Consider the following 19,724-nt stretch of genomic DNA (forward strand, 5'->3'; position numbering starts at 1 on the left):
CACGTTACCACGCAGCTAAGCAGGCAGACAACAGTTCAGTAAGATAATTCACTAGTGCAATGGCTATGAAGGGATTATTATAATTTATAACAATAGAAAGGGTGTTTTTCTCTTCTGTCCGCTCAATACTTCTCCATTCTTTCAGATATTTTCTTTCTTTCTTCGTCGGAGATCATTCTTCCTGTAGCCGTCCCATTGATCTGAGCTTGTAGCTTGTTTTGTGTGTCTTGCAGTATTCTCGTTTTCTCCGTTTTGTTTTTTAAGTCACCTGCTGGAATTTGCAATTCTCTTGTATGTCCCTTAAGTTCTGCGATCCATTTAATGTTGCTCTTACTATTCCACAATTTTTCTATTATTCCCTTACTAATTCTGTCTTCTGATGTTCCCATCAGATGTCCAACGAATAAGATACGTTGCTTCCTGATCGTGCTCATTACTGGTTCTGTTTTCTTGTACACTTTTTCATTTGAAACCATTCTTCAATGCCCATTTGCTTGATATTGTTTATTTATGCATGTTCTAATTCTTATTCTTTCTGTCTTTATTATTCTGTCAATTTCTGCCGTATTAGTTGTTTGCAGATGTTTGCAGCTGCGTAAGTTATTTCTGGTTGTGTAGATGTATTGTGATGTTTTAATTCTGCATCTATGGTTCGGCTCTTTTGATGTATACGATTTTGATAATGTTATTTGCTTTGTTCAATTTTTTATTCTGTTTTGCCGTGATGCTTCTCATTTAGATTGTAAGTTATAATTTCATCTAAATATTTAAACGTATCAGCAATTTTGATTTCTTGTCATTCTATTGTAATTTTCCTTGGATGTGGTGGGTCAGTTAGCACAGTACCTGTTTTTCCAAACGATATTCTGAGGCCAGTTATCTGAGATATTTCTTGTAGTGATTTAACTTGTTATCTGTTTTCTTGAACACTGTTAGCTAGGAGAGCAAGATCATCTTCTTATGCTCTTTGGGTTATCCTTGTTCCATTCTCGCATTATGTATTCCAGGGCACAGCTGAACAGTAACGGTGGTAGGCAGCCAGGTTGTCTTACACCTGTTGTTATAAGGAATGGTTCAGAAATTTCTCCTCTTATATTCATTTTCGAATTGGTGTTGGTTAGAGTAAGTCAAATTAATTTAATTAATTTCGCATAGAACCCCAGTATCCTTAAAATTTTTGGTACTGAGGCAATCACATGCCTTCTTAAAATCTACAGATGTTATTGCGACAGATTTGTTCCGTTTCATATAGTGTGATATAATCAATTTTCAAATAATGATCGCCACTTCACAGCTTCTCCATTGTCTTAAACTACCCTGGTATTCCCCTTACTCCTGTTCTAGTGGTTCCCTGTTTCTTCCATGTAGGATCTTGGATGAAATCCTGTATGTGTAGTCTAGAAGAGAGATTCCTCTGTAGCTGTCTGGATTGTTCTTATACTGCGTCTAACGTATTGGAAGGATGACGGCCGTGATCAAACGTACAGGGAATTCTTCCGTAAGCTTTTGTTAGAGCCTTGTGTAAGGAGGTCTTCACTGTGTCACTTGAATATTTCCATATTTCAGCAAAAATCTGATCTTCTCCACATGACTTATATAATTTTTTTGTCCTTTCAGGACTATTTATACTTCTGGGAGAGTTGTGGGGTCTAATTTGTTAGATCCGGTTTTCATTCGGGTATTTACGTCGATTTGTAAGAGTTTTTTGGGTTCTTCGCAATTCAAAAGTTTATAAAATGCTCTTCCCATGATTTCAGCATTTCCTTTATTTCTGTGTGCCACTCTTTCATCTTCATCTTCCAGTATTAGCGTTGGGGACTCATACTGTTTTAGTTTTTCCCAAAATCTCTTAATTCTCCTAATGTTTTGTGTGAACTTTTTCTTTTCATTTTTAAGGTTGACGGCATTTTCTTCTGTTTTGTATTTTTGGAACTTTAATCATGTTTAGTGTCTTTCTTCATGAAATTTGTCACATTCTGGAGACCACCACGAATGTTTTCTTCGTGCGTTCAAGGAAGCTATATTCTTGGCATATTTCTTGAGACTTGGTACCAGTTCTTCTTTATCATCTGTTACTTGTTTGTGTTACTTTTTGTATTTGTCATTTTTAGTTACCTGATATGAGTCATACCTCCTCCTTGTTTTACTAGTTTTTTTTTCATTCTTCTTCTTTAATGGACGAAATTTGATGTTAATTTTAAGTGGTGATTTGAGCCTGTGTCTGCTTCTTCAATACGAAAATTTTTGTCTATACACTCATGGTCTAGCTCCACTTTCCCTTCCTCCAGTCTGGATGTCTCCAGGTCACAGTTTGTTCGAGAAAGTCCCACAATTTACGTACGTCTTTCTTCGCTTTCTGTTAGAATTTTTTTTTTTCATTTGTTGGGGAGTATCAATAATAATTGCGTTGGGTATATTCACTGTTATAAAAGTCAGACTTGCAATTATTGGAGATATTGCTTGAAATCAGTTATTGAATCTATTGTTTTTATGTTCACTATAAGTCCTGTTCCAAATTAGGGACATTGCTTCGTAACCCTGTCTCCTGGTTCCCCATTACAAATTATATACACTTGTGATTCGAATCGGTCCTCTATCGTGTTTCTCTTTTCTTGGAGCCTTGATATTAAAATGTTTTTGTTTATTTAATTGATCTGTGAAATTCTTGTGTTTTTCGGTCCTAAGTAGTGAGTTTACATTGCGTGTTGCTATATAATTTACTTGCTTATATATACTTTTTGTGTGTCAGTATGCATCTGGGTGGTTGTAGATGTTCCGATTAATTGCTGTCTTCTAGTTGGCTACCCATTGAATCCGATGTAGCCTTTACCTGCCTTTTGGGCAGGACGGTGATAATTTTTTTCCTAATGACGCTTCCGTATTTGATTTAATTTGTGAATCCGTGTATAAAGTCTAATCTCATGTAAAGACGGTATAGCTTGTTGAAAAATTGACGTACTTGTACGATGTTGTGTTAACACAAGGCAGTCTAAGTTTGGTTTTGAGGTGTCAACACGGGAACAAGTGTGTGAAGTGCAGCTTCACATAAAGACGAAATTAATTGTTAAATTTGTCTCGGAAAACATATCTCTACGATGTCATGTTGGTTCCAAGAATATGTGAAATATTCTTGTGACTTTTCGGTGCTCGGAAACGAATGATTAGTGACCAGAAATCTTATAATGAATATCAACGATAAACTGGCTCTAGGAATATTTTTACTAATTTTGAGATTAGTGAAATACAACAAAATTAGCTGTCATGATATCATTTTACGATTATTGCTATTCTTAGCATTTAAACCTACCCACTTGTCAGATTACTGCACAAGCGTTAGAACATGCGACGGATGGAGAAGAAACCAACTGGGGAATCGTCTACGAAACTCGAGGTAAGCAAGCTGACCACAATTCATTTACGAGAAGTGGCCGGCGGACGCACCAAACTTTCCACTGTAAATCACGCATAGCATCATTGCGACTCCTTGTGCATATATCGTGTCACACGGTAGTTCGAACCTTCCCCTACCTGCTGTGATCGTGTTACAGTGTCTCTGAGTCAGCTCCCTGTGACTGAATACTAGGGGACACTTTCTGGTTGGAATCATTTTATATTCACGACAGAAGTGCAGAAGTCTTCTACAACCATTTACGTTTTGTGTCTGTGCATCCAAATCTTGACTGTTTAGTGAAGCTGAAGGCTTGTCCCCTAATTCAAGGCAAACAAATGAGTAGTTGCTATATTCAGACAAATTTTTATTAAGTGAAAGGCATGCTGCTGTTGAAATAACAAGGACAAAAATACGTAGAAATTAGAAACGAGTTAGTTCAGTAGCTAGCACGCGATATATGTTCTTGGAGAGTCATCTCCAGATGCAGAATTAACTTCAGGCGTGCCTCAGGGAAGAGAGTAGGGTCTCTTACTGTTTGTCTTGTATGTTAATGACCTTTCAGACAACAGCAATAGTAATCCCAGACTTGCATTATCTGCAATGATGTTCTGTACGAAAAACGACTATACTAAATACTCCAAGAGATCTTGACAACATTTAAAATTTCTACAATTTTGGCAACTTACTTCAGATGTGTTGAAATGTAAAACTGTATATTTGACAGAACGAACAGAACAAAGTTTCCTATGACTGTGACACCAGTGAGTCTCTACTGGAAGTAGCAAACGCTTACTAGTATGTGGGTGCAACAATTCGCAGGAATACGAAAATGCTTGATTACATAGGCTCAGTCGTAGGTAAATCGGATGCCAAACTCTGGCTCATTAGTAGGATACAAGGAATATGCAATGAGTCTACATAGCAGATTGCTTATAGGACTAACAGCAAATATTTAACGTATACAGAGAAATGCAGCACGAACGATCACAGGTTCGTTTGACCTGTGTGAGAGAGTCACAGAGGTACTGGAAAACGTCAACTCGAACGTGTTTGAAGACAGACGCCACTTATCTTGCGAAAACCTAGTTACATCGTCTCATGAACCAGCAGCAAGTGAGAAATCCCATATCTACCGCCCCCATAGGGTCAGCGAAGACGATATTGTATTACAACGTGCAAAAGAATGAATCGGTCACTTCTTTGAAACCCAGTCATTTTCCCTCTTTGCGAGGCAGAAGTGTGAAATTTGGCTCTCTGTGATTATGGCAAGAGCATGACGCCATGCGACTCCATCCAAGGGTTCGGCGACGTTTCAGACATCAAGGTCTCGAACATGCGAGGAAAAAAAAAGCCTCAGCTCAGAAGTCCACGTGAGGTGTAAGGTGACTTAATGACGTCACATTGGCACCGAATTTCACCACAATTCCGCCCAACACTACAGTGGGTTTGGGGAGGTCGTCCCCTCCCCCTCCTCCCCCCCCCCCTTATTGCAATTCCCACTCCTTCTCTTGACGCCCAGCGTAGAAATCACGAGGTTTTCTAATGTGTGTCCGAGGAAAAAGTTTCATACGCGCCACCGCTCGGAATCGACAAGAAAATGCCTCAGGAGGTTGCATAAACGGCGTTACTGAAATCGCCCGTCTCTTCGGGTGGTCATTTACACGCATTTCGAGGTCAAAACCCACTGTTTACAGTGTGACCTGCAACAGAACGGCACTGGTGACACCCGCTGGACAATTCAACGTTTCTCTGAGGACATCGCGGTGCCACAACCACAACGAACGTCATCTCACTCCTTGGAGTGTAGCGACACCGCAGTTTTTGCTTTGGTACCAATTTTGGAACCAATAAGTGCCGAGCATAACCATTCTACGAAATTTGAACGTTATATGAAGCAAAGGGTGTTCATGCGTTATCGACATTCCTGTTTCGCGCCCTCCTAAGGCGTGATCATGGGGAGACGGGAGCGATGCTACATAAATAACGCATGCATGTATGAAGGACGTTGTATTATTAAGGTACAGACACCGTATAAAGACAGACATTGTAACCATGAATGATGTATCCATGGAGCGACGGGCTGAAATGACGAACATGCCGATATACAGTGGTGTCCAAAATTAAAGCAACAAGCTGCTTTTTTCCCAGCCTGTATATAATTCACGATATAGTCATCCAAACGGTCAACAGATGTCGTTATGAACATGTTCTGCACTGAAGATGGCATTCCCGCCATCGGAGAACCACGCTAGCAATGACGCAAGGGCACCTATCAAGCGGGATGGTGTTTGCAGGATAGTGCCACATAGACAGTCGCTATGTAAACAGCCACAGACAGTGCAGTACGGCGCAGAGAAGACGCCTACAGACTCTCTGCTGTGGAGGGCCATTCGAAGAATAGGAATGGAAGCAGGACAGTCCCAAACTGATGTGGCCCGGTGGCTTAATGTGAATCGTTCTTTTGTTTCTCGCATGAGGCGACAGTTTATAGAGACTGAAACTGTATCCCGGAAACCAAGACACGGACGACCACGTGTGACATCAGAAAGAGTGAACCATTAGTTGGCTGTAGGGGCACGACGGTACCGCCTTACCACTGCGGTGGCGTCTGACCTAGCAACATTGCCTGGGCGTTTTCTATCGAGGCGAACGGTGTAGAGAAGGCTTCAGCAGAGCGGCCTTTATTGTTGGAGACTTGCTGTATGTGTACCTGTGGCGTGTCTTCGCAGAAGGAACCTTCTAGAGTGGAGCCGTCAACATGTCACCTGGACGGTCGAACCGTGGGCCAATGTTCCCTTCCCTGATTTGTTCTGGAGAGCGATTCTCGATGGATTCGCATCTGGAGGGCACGTAGAACACGATTTCGAGACCCAAGAGACTCGACACTTTGGGAAACTTGACAAGCCTGACACATTTTTTGGCTTTGAAAAGAGAAACAAAACATAAACACTCACGGTATTTTCGCCAAAAAGCTAATTTAATTTTCAGTAATAACAATGCTTATAGACCATTACAGAGCAGTGAATATAAAGCTCTGAAAAGACTGAAATTATATTTAAATAACTCCTAAACTATCATTAAAATTATAAAACATAAAATGTTGTTGCACAACAATAGCACCTTGATTAGTAAGTGCAATAGCTACTTTAACCTTATTTTGAATAAGGCTCAGAGTTCATTAAATAAAAACGGTATCTCAAAGTTGATTCTTTAAGAGCCTACAGATAATACAGAATGCGTAATACTTTCAGTCAAAAAGTATGTAAATAGCGCGTTTTAATTGGGTCTTCACCCTAAAAATATTTAAGGATTTCAAAATAACTAATACAGTACTATAGTAATACAGTACTAAACTAGTACTAATATTTAGAAACTGAAAATTTAACATTATGTATTTAATTTTCTAGTTTATAAAGATTTTTAATATTGCTCGAAATGCGATTATTAGGGCTAGACTGTCTTTAGACAGTCGATTGTCTCACTGGATTACTGAATATGAAGTCGTTGATGACTGGTCGGATATCCTATTCATCCAAAACATATCAGTGGGCATTAAGAAAAGCCAAGATGTTCCATCGCTTATATCTCATTGCTGATCTGAGATATGATTTCAGACGTCTAAGAGCGCTAAATTACTGCTCTGCTGTTGCTGTCGTGATTGGAATTACTTGGAGAAGCTTAATGCACTTCACTAGTTTAGGTAACATTTCTCAGACTGCAGGCTCTTGTGTAATGTATTTTCTTACATCACGCATATTTTCTAAGACCAGTTGTTTTTTACTGGCGATATCGGCTAACATATTCAAGTCTAAGCGCAGTCTGTCAATGTCTAGGTAATTTTTGAAAAACACAGTTGATTTTTCCAATTTTTTCACCTCTGTTTACTAAAAGCAAGCACTCTTGTTCAACTGCAGTGACCCGTGTGAGTCCAGTTGAAGCAAACCGCTCAGAAATGCAAGAATGCACGATTTCACAAACTTCAACGTAAATAGCTTTATAGCATTGCTTTGGGGTTTCGAAAGTGTGCGGTGAGCCGGCTTTCTTTGGTTTACTTCGATTCCGAGGAAGCGAAGGATCATCAACTTGTGAAGGTTTTTCTTTTAAACACAATTTAAGTTATCCATTGTGAAATTGAGCAAAACGTCTTTTAAAATCTTAAACAGAGTTTGTGATTCAGTATTGGGGGTCTCGTATAAGCCAATAGTCTTCCTTGATTATTAGGGAATCGTCGACAGTACGAATACAAAATGACACTTGTTCGTGAATCGAAGAATCAGTTGTTTCGTCAACCATAATAGAAAAATATTCAGTCTTCTTGATTGAAGCCAATACCTTTCTCAACACAGACTTTCCTAGTAGATCTATGATCTCGTTTTGAATCTCGTGGGATGTCCACTTATATCCCGAACGCGCTAACCAATATTGAAACTCCGGTATGTCATTCTTTTGGAGTTTCAACAATTGAAAAAAATTTGAGTTTACACCTTCATGCCCCCTAATTGTTAGTCTTTGTCGGCACAGAAATTGCACGGTAGTAAAAATTGCCCCAAGAGCTAAACGGCCTTTCTTCAAGTCACTAACTGTTCATTTAATTGGGAGGCCACTTTTCGGTTAGCGATAGAATTTAGTTTCAGAACATCTTCTTTATGCGTAAACGTATTTTTAAGAAGGCAGAATTTTTCCATAGCCTTTTCCCAGTTAGAAAACCCAACGAAAGTAAATGCATCTTCCTTTTATGGAGAAAATTGTAATAGATTTTTAGCATCTGTCTGTTTGCAGGTTTTTCAAGAATCTATTTCGGTAAATACCTCATATTCTAGCCATGTATATTTGATCAAGCAGTGCTTCCGAAACGGGTTGTCCAGGTATTGACTGTGAACGGTTCTCGCCTGAAGGCGACAAAGCAATTGACGACACAATAATTGTTGCAGGTTGACTTGCAGTGTCATCAACTTCCGAGCGCGCCTTTTTGGTAGCAGATGTATCCATTGCAAACTTGATTCACAATACGCTGAGAGACTAAAGTAAACGAATAAAATATAGTCATATAAAATAGTCCACTAGACACTAAAGTCGGAACACTAAACACGTCTGCAGCATGCACTGAACGAAACTATCCACACTGAATGACTGCGACAGCAAGGCGGGCTTTATTTAGCCGCGGCGTCGTAACGTCTCGAAACGCCAAGGCGGTGCGAGACGGAGGGTTCCAGGCGCTTCTGCTGCAGTGCTTTTGATGTCGCCGCGGCCGCAGCGCTGGCTCACCGGCGCCAGACTTCACCCGAAGGTTCGCACACCATGACAAATTCTGTGTGTGCCCGCAGCAAAGTAGTACTGTCATGATCACACCACTCGTTTTCAGTTAACCTGCTTACTACCGTAACAATTATTTGTTTCTACTCTTTACTGAATGTACCGTGTGATCAAAAAGTCGCTATAAATTTGAAAACTGAATAAATCACGGAATAATATAGATAGAGGGGTACAAATTGACACAAACGCTTAGAATGACATGGGGTTTTATTAGAACGAAAAAACTACAAAAGTTCAAAAAACGTCCGACAGATGGCGCTTCATCTGATGAGAATAGCAATAATTAGCATAACAAAGTAAGACAAAGGTAAGATGATGTTCTTTACAGGAAATGCTCAATATATCCACCATCACTACTCAACAATAGCTGTAGTCGAGGAACAATGTTGTCAACAGTACTATAAATCATGTCCGGAGTTATGGCGAGGCACTGGCGTCGGATGTTGTCTTTCAGCATCCCTAGAGATGACGGTCGATCACGATACGCTTGCGACTTCAGGTAACCCCAAAAGCGAATAATCGCACGGACTGAGGGCTGGGGACCTGGGAGCCCAAGTTGTGGCTGAGCCCACGATCATTACCAAACGACGCGTGGAGAAGATCATTCACGCGTCTAGCAATATGGGATGGAGCTCCATCCTGCATAAACATCATACGTTCAGGCAGGTGTTTATCAGGCAGGCTGGGGATGATGCGATTCTGTAACACATCGGCGTACCTCTCACCCGTCACGGTAGCAGTCACTGAAGTTTTGCGGTCCAGGGCCATCTGTCGGACATTTTGTGAACTTAGGTTTTTTTTTGTTCGAATAAAACCCCATGTTATTCCAAGCATGTGTGTCGATTTTTACCTCTCTATCTACATTATTCCGTGGTTTATTAAGTTTTCAAATTTATACTGACTTTTTTATCACACGGTATTTTAAAATGTAACTGTTTTCCAACAAGGAAAATAAAAAATTCCAGCATAATTTTGTGATTTTGCAAAGTATAGTATAACTAACAACTTTCTTAAATTATTGGGGGGCTCCGCCACCCCTCAAACGAACTTTTGCGGGCGTCGGGTCCCCTCAGGCCCCATGGAGTCGGCGCTTGTGGATAGATTACATCATTCGCAGCACACACCGTACGGAGCACATTGACAAGCTGTCAGAATGTGTCTGCAAATCCGTTAAGTTGGAAAAAAACCGTTGTGAATGTTGCTGTTGATTACTTTCTGTATTCTTTACATTGTTTCTATTTTACTCTCACCTCTTTATACTGTTTTGTGGCAATATAAACGGAACCTTGCAAAATTTCCGTTTGCTGCTTTAATTTTTGACACCAACGTTATATTAGGCTCCATGTGTGGGAATCACGATTTCTATGACTGTGTGACATATGGAAGTTTGAGCCGATCCAGGAGGCGCACTCGGATAGCCAAAGTTGTTAAGGCGACTGCTCGCAATAAGCGGGAAATCAAATTTCGAAACCCGATCTGGCGCAAATTTAAATGTGTCATAAACAGCAGACGTCACTGCATAGCCACAAAACGCGAATCTACTTAGTAATGTTTACCACGGGTGTAACCGTCACTGACAGCGTTTGTTGTTTCAAAGATCCACGCATATCTGAAGAACATTGTACTATGAAGATACAGACACGGTAGAAACGTAGACATTGTGATGATCAATACTATAGTAGGAAAGGAGACTGGTGAGCCGTGCGTGGCTCGTGTTCGTGCCGTCTCTTATTTAACACCTTGTTTTTTTATTTTGCTTTTTTTATCGTACTGTCACCTCGTTACGTTAATTTTCAATTACTGGTGCCACTGAGTTGTTGTCTCGCCTTCCGTGAGCGGCAGCAGCGCTTATCGACATAGGCCCTGCCGTATTATCTTTGCTGGACTGCTATTACTTCCCCGTCGTCATGTGCTGTGAGCGAGTTCGGACCTGGAGTGTCTGAGTTGGCACGCGGCACAAGTTCAGTCGGGGAGCGGCAGCAGCGAGGTCCGGACCGCCGTGACTCGCCCGACGGTTGCCGTGCCGACGCACATGATCTGAGTGGGGACGACTTTGGTCGGTCGGTCGGTCGGTCGGTCGGTCGGTCGGTCGGTCGGTCGGTCGGTCGGTCGGTCGGTCGGTCGGTCGGTCGGTCGGTCGGTCGGTCGGTCGGTCGGTCGGTCGGTCGGTCGGTCGGTCGGTCGGTCGGTCGGTCGGTCGGTCGGTCGGTCGGTCGGTCGGTCGGTCGGTCGGTCGGTCGGTCGGTCGGTCGGCTTGTCGGACGACGTGTATTTGGCCGGCGATCGCTTTTGGGTTGGCTATGTGTGCCGACTCGTGATTCGTTCTTGTTGTTGTACAGTCAGTGCCGTTAGCATTGTCTAGTTCTTCGGGCAAGTGTTCGTGAAACTGTGTGTAGTTTGTGTGATTTTGACTGACAAGTTATTTTAAATGTTGTCGGCGTACTGGCTCTGAGTCGGTCGGTTGTCGTGGAGCAGCGAGGAATTCTCGACGGGGCGTAGTTTGGCGGGAGCCCGCTGGCGGTCTCTACGTGGTGTCGGAGTGTGTGGGGCTGTTCTCATTGCTACGAGGTCCGTGGCTCACCGACCCTGGACACGAAAGTTCAGTTCTGATTTAACCTACCAACAGGTTCTGTTCACATTGTCGGCTGTTGGGATATTCCCGCGAGCAACGACGTGGTTTCCAAATGATCTTTTCGGTGGTTCCCTTGACTGTCGGTCGGTTGGGCTGTCGTCGGATCGTGAATGGTTGGCCCGACTGCCTGTCTTACCTCAGCGAGTGTCGGTGTATGAATTTCAGGCCGACTCTCGAACATCTGAGCGCCCTTGGGAGTACTGCCCTATTAGTTTTTTTAATTTGCTATTGTTGTTTGTACTTATATGGCCTCTAGCCGATTTATTTTTTTAGTTAGAGTTGTTTTGCTCTTAAGGCCTTCAGCATAGTCCAAAGAACTGTGTCACGTAAGGCATTTGGCATTTTAAAAATTTTAATGTTGTTCTATTTTAAGTCTTGCGCCTTCAGCCGATTTTGAGTTGAGCTGATTGCTCTTAAGGCCTTAAGCCTAGCCGGCCGGAGTGGCTGAGCGGTTCTAGGCGCTACAGTCTGGAACCGCACGACCGCTACGGTCGCAGGTTCGAATCCTGCCTCGGGCATGGATGTGTGTCACGTCCTTAGGTCATTTAGGTTTATGTAGTTGTAGGGGACTGATGCCCTGAGAAGTTAAGTCACATAGTGCTCAGAGCCATTTTTGAACCTTAAGCCTAAATTAAGGAACTGTTTCACGTAAGGCCTTTGATGTCTAAAAAAATTAATGTTATGGAGTTTTATGTGTTAGGCCTTCAGCGAGTTTAACTTGTTTACTACTGCCTAACTTGGTTCAAATGGCTCTGAGCACTCTGGGACTTAACATCTGAGGTAACAGTCGCCTAGAACATAGAATTACTTAAACCTAACTAACCTAAGGACATCACACACATCCATGCCCGAGGCAGGATTGGAACCTGCGACCGTAGCGGTCGCGCGGTTCCAGACTGAAACGCCTAGAACCGCTCGGCCACGCCGGCCGGCGCTGCCTAACTAAAGAACTGTTTTAAGATAAGGCTTGTCTTTTAATTTCTGATAATACTTGCGTTTTAAGTTATTGGCCTTCAGGCGTTTTCAAATTAAAGTGGCTTTCAGCCGGTAATTAAGTCCCAAAGATTAAAGCTGTGTGTTTAAAAAAAAAATTTTTTTTGGCCTCTTGCAATGTTTGATCAAATACTAAAGTTGTATGTTCGAGTGAAAGTGACAGCCCCTTATTTGGGCCCCTTTCCACAATTTGTACTACCAGTCCTGCCTGCGTATTAGCAGGGTGTCTCAACTAGCATGGTGACTGTTTAGTTTAACATTAGTTTGTTTAACCACAGGTTCCGCAGATATTGTAAGTTTCAATGCTACATGTGACGGGCTGGTGTAACACTAATTTATAGAGGATTGCGCAAGTGCAATCGTCGTGATTACGTAAAGTTACCATTCGAGACAAGTCAAGACGTTATATAACATACCGTTACACTAAGAAAAATGCTGTCCAGATGAGTGGATTGGCGAATCATGGTGGAAGGATGAAGGAGAGTAAGGTTATAATACTTGGACAATGTGGCCGTTAGAGATCGGCCCTAACTAGAACTGAACAAGGTGAAGGGTAGAAGGTAATGCAGAATTTTTATCGTCGCCTTCGTGTAACCATTCAAGCTATCGGATGTGTAATTTTCATAGTCCTTGGAAACCGAAAACAGAGTAGTGGACGAGCGTCTGACACCCACTCCTCCCGAATTCCTGCCCAGTGCCTTGACCAGCGCAGAGCACTGTGCGGTTGAGAGACGTACACAGAGCTGACAAAACTCAGGGATACCTGCTAAGTCCTATGTCGCGCCTTCTGTTGTCTGGTAGTGCAGTAACTCGATGTGGCACGGACTTAGCAAGTCGTTGGAAGCCCCTTACAGAAATTTCGACCAATGCTGCCTCTTTAGCCATCCATTCCTGCAAAAGTGTTGTCGATATAGCATGTTGTGCATGAGCGGACCTCTCGATTATGTTCCGTAAATGTTCGATGGACAGTCAGATCATTCGCTCGAATTTTCCTGTATGCCCTTCAAGCCGATTGCGAAAACTTCTGCTCCAGTGACATGGCGTATTGTCATCCATAAAGATTCCATCGTTGATTGGGAGCATAAGGCCCATGAATTGCTGTAAGTGGTCTACAAGTAGCAAAACATAACCATTTCCAGTGAATGATCGGTTCAGTTGGGCCGGAGGGTCTCGTCAATTCCACAGCCCACATCATTATGGAGCCACCGCCAGCTTGCACAGTGCATTGTTGACAATCTGGGTCCTTGGGATCTGGGCCACACTGGGATCTGACCATCAACTCGGGACTCACGTGATCAGACCACGGTTCTTCAGTCGTCTAGGATCCAACCGATATGGTGACGACCAAAGGTACACTGGTCTGGCCAATGTTTCTGTTGCCCATTAACGCCAAATTTCGCCGCACTGCCCTAACAGATACGTTCTTTCTACTTCCCACATTGATTTCTGCGGTTATATCACGCAGTGTTGCTCGTCTGTTAGCACTGACAACTGTACATAGACGCCACTGCTCTCTGTCGTTAAGACCGTCGGCCACTGCGCTGTCCGTGACGAGGAGTAATGCCTGAAACGCGCTGTTCTCAGCACACTTTTGGCACAGTGCATCTTTGAATATTGAATTCCGTAACAATTTCAGAAATGGAATGTCCTATGCGTCTAGCTTCAACTAACATTCCGCATTCAAAGTCCGTTAGTTCCCGTCGTGCCGCCATAATCGCGTTGGAGACCTTTTCACCTGACTCACTGGAGTACATATGATAGCTACGCGAATGCACTGGCCTTTTATACCTCTCGTACGCAATACCACCGCCATGTGAATATGTGTATAGCGCTATACCACGACTTTTGTCAGCTTGGTGTAAGCTGCATCAATTTTTTTCACAGCATATCTCCAACATTATTCAAAGCTAAACGAGTGTAAATAGTCTCTGCTGAAAGGGTCAGTGTCATTACGAAATACAGGTTTCATTTAGTACCTGCAGTCTGAGATCGACATGTTTGTGTGGTCGGCGGTTGCCTGGCCAATTCAGACGTCCTCCCTCTGCGTCACTGACAGCGCTAATATCGTTTCTCTGAGACCGTGGCATTTGTTCTGCATCTCGAAGCTGTCGCACCTACCTAACTTGCGTATCACCGAGTTGTTCCGACTTGAACGTAATGAATTTCTTGACAGTTTCTACCTCAAGTTGCATCACTGTCAGAGGACCAAATCCTAAAGAACGTCCGCTCCGGTGCCTCGGATATTTTCTCTTCCTTCCAACCTGCTCTCAAAATGTGGTAGCTTGGGATTTTCCTTCCCCTGATGATAATAGTGAAGCGGTTATTCCACGTTAAATTACTTGGACTTGCTCTCATCACTTAACATTGGTAAAACCTCGAAATGATTTTCCGAAGAAATTATTTTCAAATTTTGTTTTAGTAGGTCAGTTTGGATTTTTTATTGCCCACTCAATAACTGTCACGACAGGCTACGAGTTCTGGGATAATTCCTTCGACAAGCAATAAATATGTGTCCTGTGTACAATGACCTGCCTGTACGGACAAAATTAAGTGCTTACAAAGATCGATCGAAATAGTTCAGCGAAGTTAACCACTAGGGGCGACAGAATGAGATTTTCACTCTGCAGCGGAGTGTACGCTGATATGAAACTTCCTGGCATGTTACAACTGTGTGCCGGGCCGAGACTCGAACTCGGAACCTCTGCCTTATGCGGGCAAGTGCTCTACCAACTGAGCTACCCAAGCACGACTCACGCTCCTTCCTCACAACTTTACGTCTGCCAGTACCTCGTCTCCTACATTCCAAACTTTACATAAGTTCTACTGCGTTACTAGGGGCGTTCAACAAATAATTGCTTTTGACGGCAGATTGGTTTTACTCAGGATTCCAACATACCGTATTATTTCCCCTCTCTTTTGCAATAAAACCCAGTTTTTCAAGATAATATCTCTTCGGTGCGTCGCCCTTACGCCACCTTACTGGGAGGACGTGACGCCCGCATGATACCACTCCACTGGTCGACTCAGAGCCAACGTCTTGCTGCAACAGTAAACTTCTCCATTACCCACGTATTGCTTCCCACGGAGTGTATGCTTCATTGAGTGGAACAGACGGAAGACGGACAGTACGACATCTGGGCAGCAGAGTGCATGAGGAAGGCGAGTCAAGTGAAGTTTTGTGAGCTCCTCTCAGATGCAAAGACCTGTGTGAGGCTTTGCGTTGTCATGGGGAAGGTGAAGTTCATTTACATGTTTGTGCCAACGAACACGTCAAAGTTGTTTCTGAGGGCAGCGCAGTACCCCTCAGAGTTGTTCGTTGCACCACAAGGGAATACCTCAAGCAGCATAACAGCCTCAGCATCCTAGAAGGGCATCATCACGATTTTACCTGAGGGTGCGGGTTTCAACTTTTTCTTCAAAGCAGAGGTGGTGTAGCACCACTCCATGGATTGGAGTTTCGTTCCTGGTTCGAAGTAGCTAACACACGTTTCATCACTTCGATAACGTTCTACAAGAAATTGTTAAGACTGTCGTCGTAAGGCGCAAGCAACTCTGCACAGACGGTTCTTCGTTGCTCTTTACGGACTTCTAGGCGGCCAGGAACCCAGGGAGCCCACACCTCTGAGTAGCCCGACTGAGTGTGACAGTGTGAGCACTGCCAGCAGAGACGTCCAGTTGAGCAGCGGCGTGTGTGGTTTTGATCCGTCCAGAAGACCAGATGAGACTGTCCGCACATTGCAAAGTCGTAGGACTCAGCTGTGTGCAGCGGAGCGGGCCGCGGGGGGTCGGAGGGATGACACCCGCGCGGGGTAGCCGAGCGACCTTGGGCGCTTTGCCACGGTCCGCTCGGCTCCCCCCGGCGGAGGTTCGAGTCCTCCCTCGGGCATGGGTGTGTGTGTTGTCCATAGCCTAAGTTAGTTTACGTTAGATTCAGTAGTGCGTAAGCTTAGGGACCGATGACCTCAGCAGTTTGACCCCATAAGACCTTACTACCATACGAAAACTAAGATAAATTATGACGATGACAGATGACTCGCCCAACGACTCACCGTGCTTTCTGCTGCACTGCCACGTCTCCGTAGACATTCCGCAGGCGCCTATGAATATCTGCGATGCTCTGGTTTCCCGCCAAAGAAACTCGATAACTGCTCCTCCTTGGAGCGCACCTGCGTTGCAGATGCCATTTTGAAGTCTACGTGTAACACGGCCACCATTATAACATAACAAAAGAACAGGGGGAATCGGGAATATTCCTACAACAAATTCCACATTTTTTCGAATTCGGCTCAGGAAAGACAGTGTTACATTACTCACTGAGCATCATTTGCATAAGAAGTAATCAACACTTGTTAATAGTTTCTGCGAAAAGAAAGTTACTGAAAGAAATGTATCCTGTTTTTGCCTTATCAATTAAGACTCGGTTATTTAATTGTAAAATATGTGACGAAATATACTGCAATGCGTGATAATTTGTGTGTGTGCTCTAGAAAGGAGAGGTTCAGTGTGATAAGCAAGGGATGTAGACATCTACTGGGTTCGTAACGGGGCGTCAGAAGTCTTTGTTGCGCACTCGGGGCTGATTCGCTTGCAAACGTGCAGCAGAAGAGATGCAAAACTCGTTGTAAGCTGAGGCTGTGCGCGACACGGGCGCCGTTGCCGGAGTGTGGCGGTATTTGCAAAGTAACCCGAGCCCCTGTCCTGACCACAGACACGCAGGCACTGGCCAGCGTGCTACAAAAAGAGGCCACTCCGCACACCACCACAGCGTGATGCCTTCCAACAGGAAGGTCCACGTAGCGAGAGCAGTCACGACAACAGGAAACGACTGGTGTTGTGTAGCACTGTGCTCATAATGGGAATACGATAACACCGCACAGTGCGACAGTTTTAGAATAATTTTAATATTATTTATGTCACGTAAAGTTCAAATTTGTGTCAGTAACAGGCATCCACCTCGTAGTCGATTCCTCCACACAACCAGACAGGGTGAACGTAAACGGTTCCCATCGGTTCAGAGGTATCTTCCTTGGACGGCTAGGGCTGTGGACCACGGAGCCACACGTCGCCTCCACACCGACAGGGGGCGCCAGCCTCACTAACAGGCACCTTACCGGTCTCAGTTGTGCGACTGGATTCGTGATTTCCTGTCAGGAAGGTCGCAGTTCGTAGTAATAGACGGCAAATCATCGAGTAAAACTGAAGTGATATCAGGTGTTCCCCAGGAAAGCGTCCTGGGACCTCTACTGTTCCTGATCTATATAAATGACCTGGGTGACAATCTGAGCAGTTCTCTTAGGTTGTTCGCAGATGATGCTGTAATTTACCGTCTAGTAAGGTCATCCGAAGACCAGTATCAGCTGCAAAGCGATTTAGAAAAGATTGCTGTATGGTGTGTCAGGTGGCAGATGACGCTAAATAACGAAAAGTGTGAAATGATCCACATGAGTTCCAAAAGAAATCCGTTGGAATTCGATTACTCGATAAATAGTACAATTCTCAAGGCTGTCAATTCAACTAAGTACCTGGGTGTTAAAATTACAAACAACTTCAGTTGGAAGGACCACATAGATAATATTGTCGGGAAGGCGAGCCAAAGGTTGCGTTTCATTGGCAGGACACTTAGAAGATGCAACAAGTCCACTAAAGAGACAGCTTACACTACACTCGTTCGTCCTCTGTTAGAATATTGCTGCGCGGTGTGGGATCCTTACCAGGTGGGATTGACGGAGGACATCGAGAGGGTGCAAAGAAGGGCAGCTCGTTTTGTATTATCGCGTTATAGAGGAGAGAGTGTGGCAGATATGATACACGAGTTGGGATGGAAGTCATTACAGCATAGACGTTTTTCGTCGCGGCGAGACCTTTTTACGAAATTTCAGTCACCAACTTTCTCTTCCGAATGCGAAAATATTTTGTTGAGCCCAACCTACATAGGTAGGAATGATCATCAAAATAAAATAAGAGAAATCAGAGCTCGAACAGAAAGGTTTAGGTGTTCGTTTTTCCCGCTCGCTGTTCGGGAGTGGAATAGTAGAGAGATAGTATGATTGTGGTTCGATGAACCCTCTGCCAAGCACTTAAATGTGAATTGCAGAGTAGTCATGTAGATGTAGATGTAGTAGAGAACGCTGTTGGCAGGGCACTATTTTGCTACGCCAGATCACGTGCCCTCGCAGTGCTACACGGATATCCATCCGTGCCCAACTTCTTAGGCAATCGCCAGACCGCGCTATGTCAGTTGCGCCCAACGCCTCAAGTCGGCAGCAGCAAGCAGCCATTCCGGCCGGCCGCATAGAGCAACTCAGCTCCAGGGTTGCCAGTTGGCAATACCAGCAATTACGTGTCACCCCTCCGTGCCAGAAGAACCTGCCCAATTCGCCCCAGTCTGCACCAGCGACGTGTTGGGCGTCAGACGCCGGCAGCACCGGCTCTGTAACGTCCTCGACTCTGGTATTCGTCGTATAGGCACGACACAGGTAACGTCGTACGAAAGACATTACTGCTGAATGTAGTTGCGCGGATCTTTATACAAGGACATTTTATTTTATTATTTTATTTACACGTCTAGTTCCGTAGGACCAAATTGAGGATCAAATCTCCAAGGTCGCAGAACTTGTCTGTACACGATATTGTAGCATAAAAATAATAACAGATCACATTAAATGTATATGAACCCATAAAAGTCAAGCCATAAGTTTCAGTAAACGCAGTCAACAATATAACATACGAATCAGCTTAACTTTTCAAGGAAGTCCTCGACAGATTAGAAAGAGTGACCCAAGAGGAAACTCTTCAGTTTCGATTTGAAAGAGTGCGGATCACTGCTAAGATTTTTGAATGTTGTGGTAGCTTATTGATAATCGATGCAGCGGTATACTGCTCATCTTTCTGCACAAGAGTCAAGAAAGTGCGATCCAAACGCAGAGTGGATTTCTGCGTTGTATTAACTGAGTGAAAGCTGCTAATTCTTGGCAATAATATGATATTGTTATCAAGAAACGACAGTAAAGAATATATATATTGAGAGGCCAGTGTCAAAATACCAACAGTTGTGAACAGAGGTCGACAAGAGGTTCGTGAACTCACACCACTTATTTCCCGAACCGCCTGTTTCTGAGCCAAAAATATCCTTTTAGAATGGGAAGAGTTAACCCAAAACATAATACCACACAACATAAGCGAATGAAAATAAGCAAAGTAGACTAATTTTTGTGAACGATCACCCACTTCTGATACGGTTCGAATAGTAAAAATGGCAGTATTAAGTCTTTGAACAACAGCCTGAATGTGGACTTTCTACGACAGTTTACTATCTGTCTGAACACGTAAAAATTCGAACTATTCAGTTTCACTAATCATATGACCACTCTGCGAAATTAAAACGTCGGGTTTTGT

The 19,724-nt window shown here is 43.6% G+C and overlaps 1 protein-coding gene and 1 non-coding gene across 2 annotated transcripts in view; both read right to left on the minus strand.

Annotated features, from left to right (window-relative positions):
- LOC126320407 (solute carrier family 35 member G1-like) overlaps nt 1–19,724 on the minus strand; it is a 445,673-nt gene that overhangs the window by 290,789 nt on the left and 135,160 nt on the right. The gene's annotated exons all lie outside the window — the stretch shown is intronic.
- On the minus strand, nt 15,001–15,075 carry Trnam-cau (transfer RNA methionine (anticodon CAU)). The gene has a single exon. It is a non-coding gene; the product is annotated as a tRNA-Met (tRNA).

Source organism: Schistocerca gregaria, chromosome 1, assembly GCF_023897955.1.
Source record: "Schistocerca gregaria isolate iqSchGreg1 chromosome 1, iqSchGreg1.2, whole genome shotgun sequence".
Lineage (NCBI taxonomy): Eukaryota > Metazoa > Arthropoda > Insecta > Orthoptera > Acrididae > Schistocerca > Schistocerca gregaria.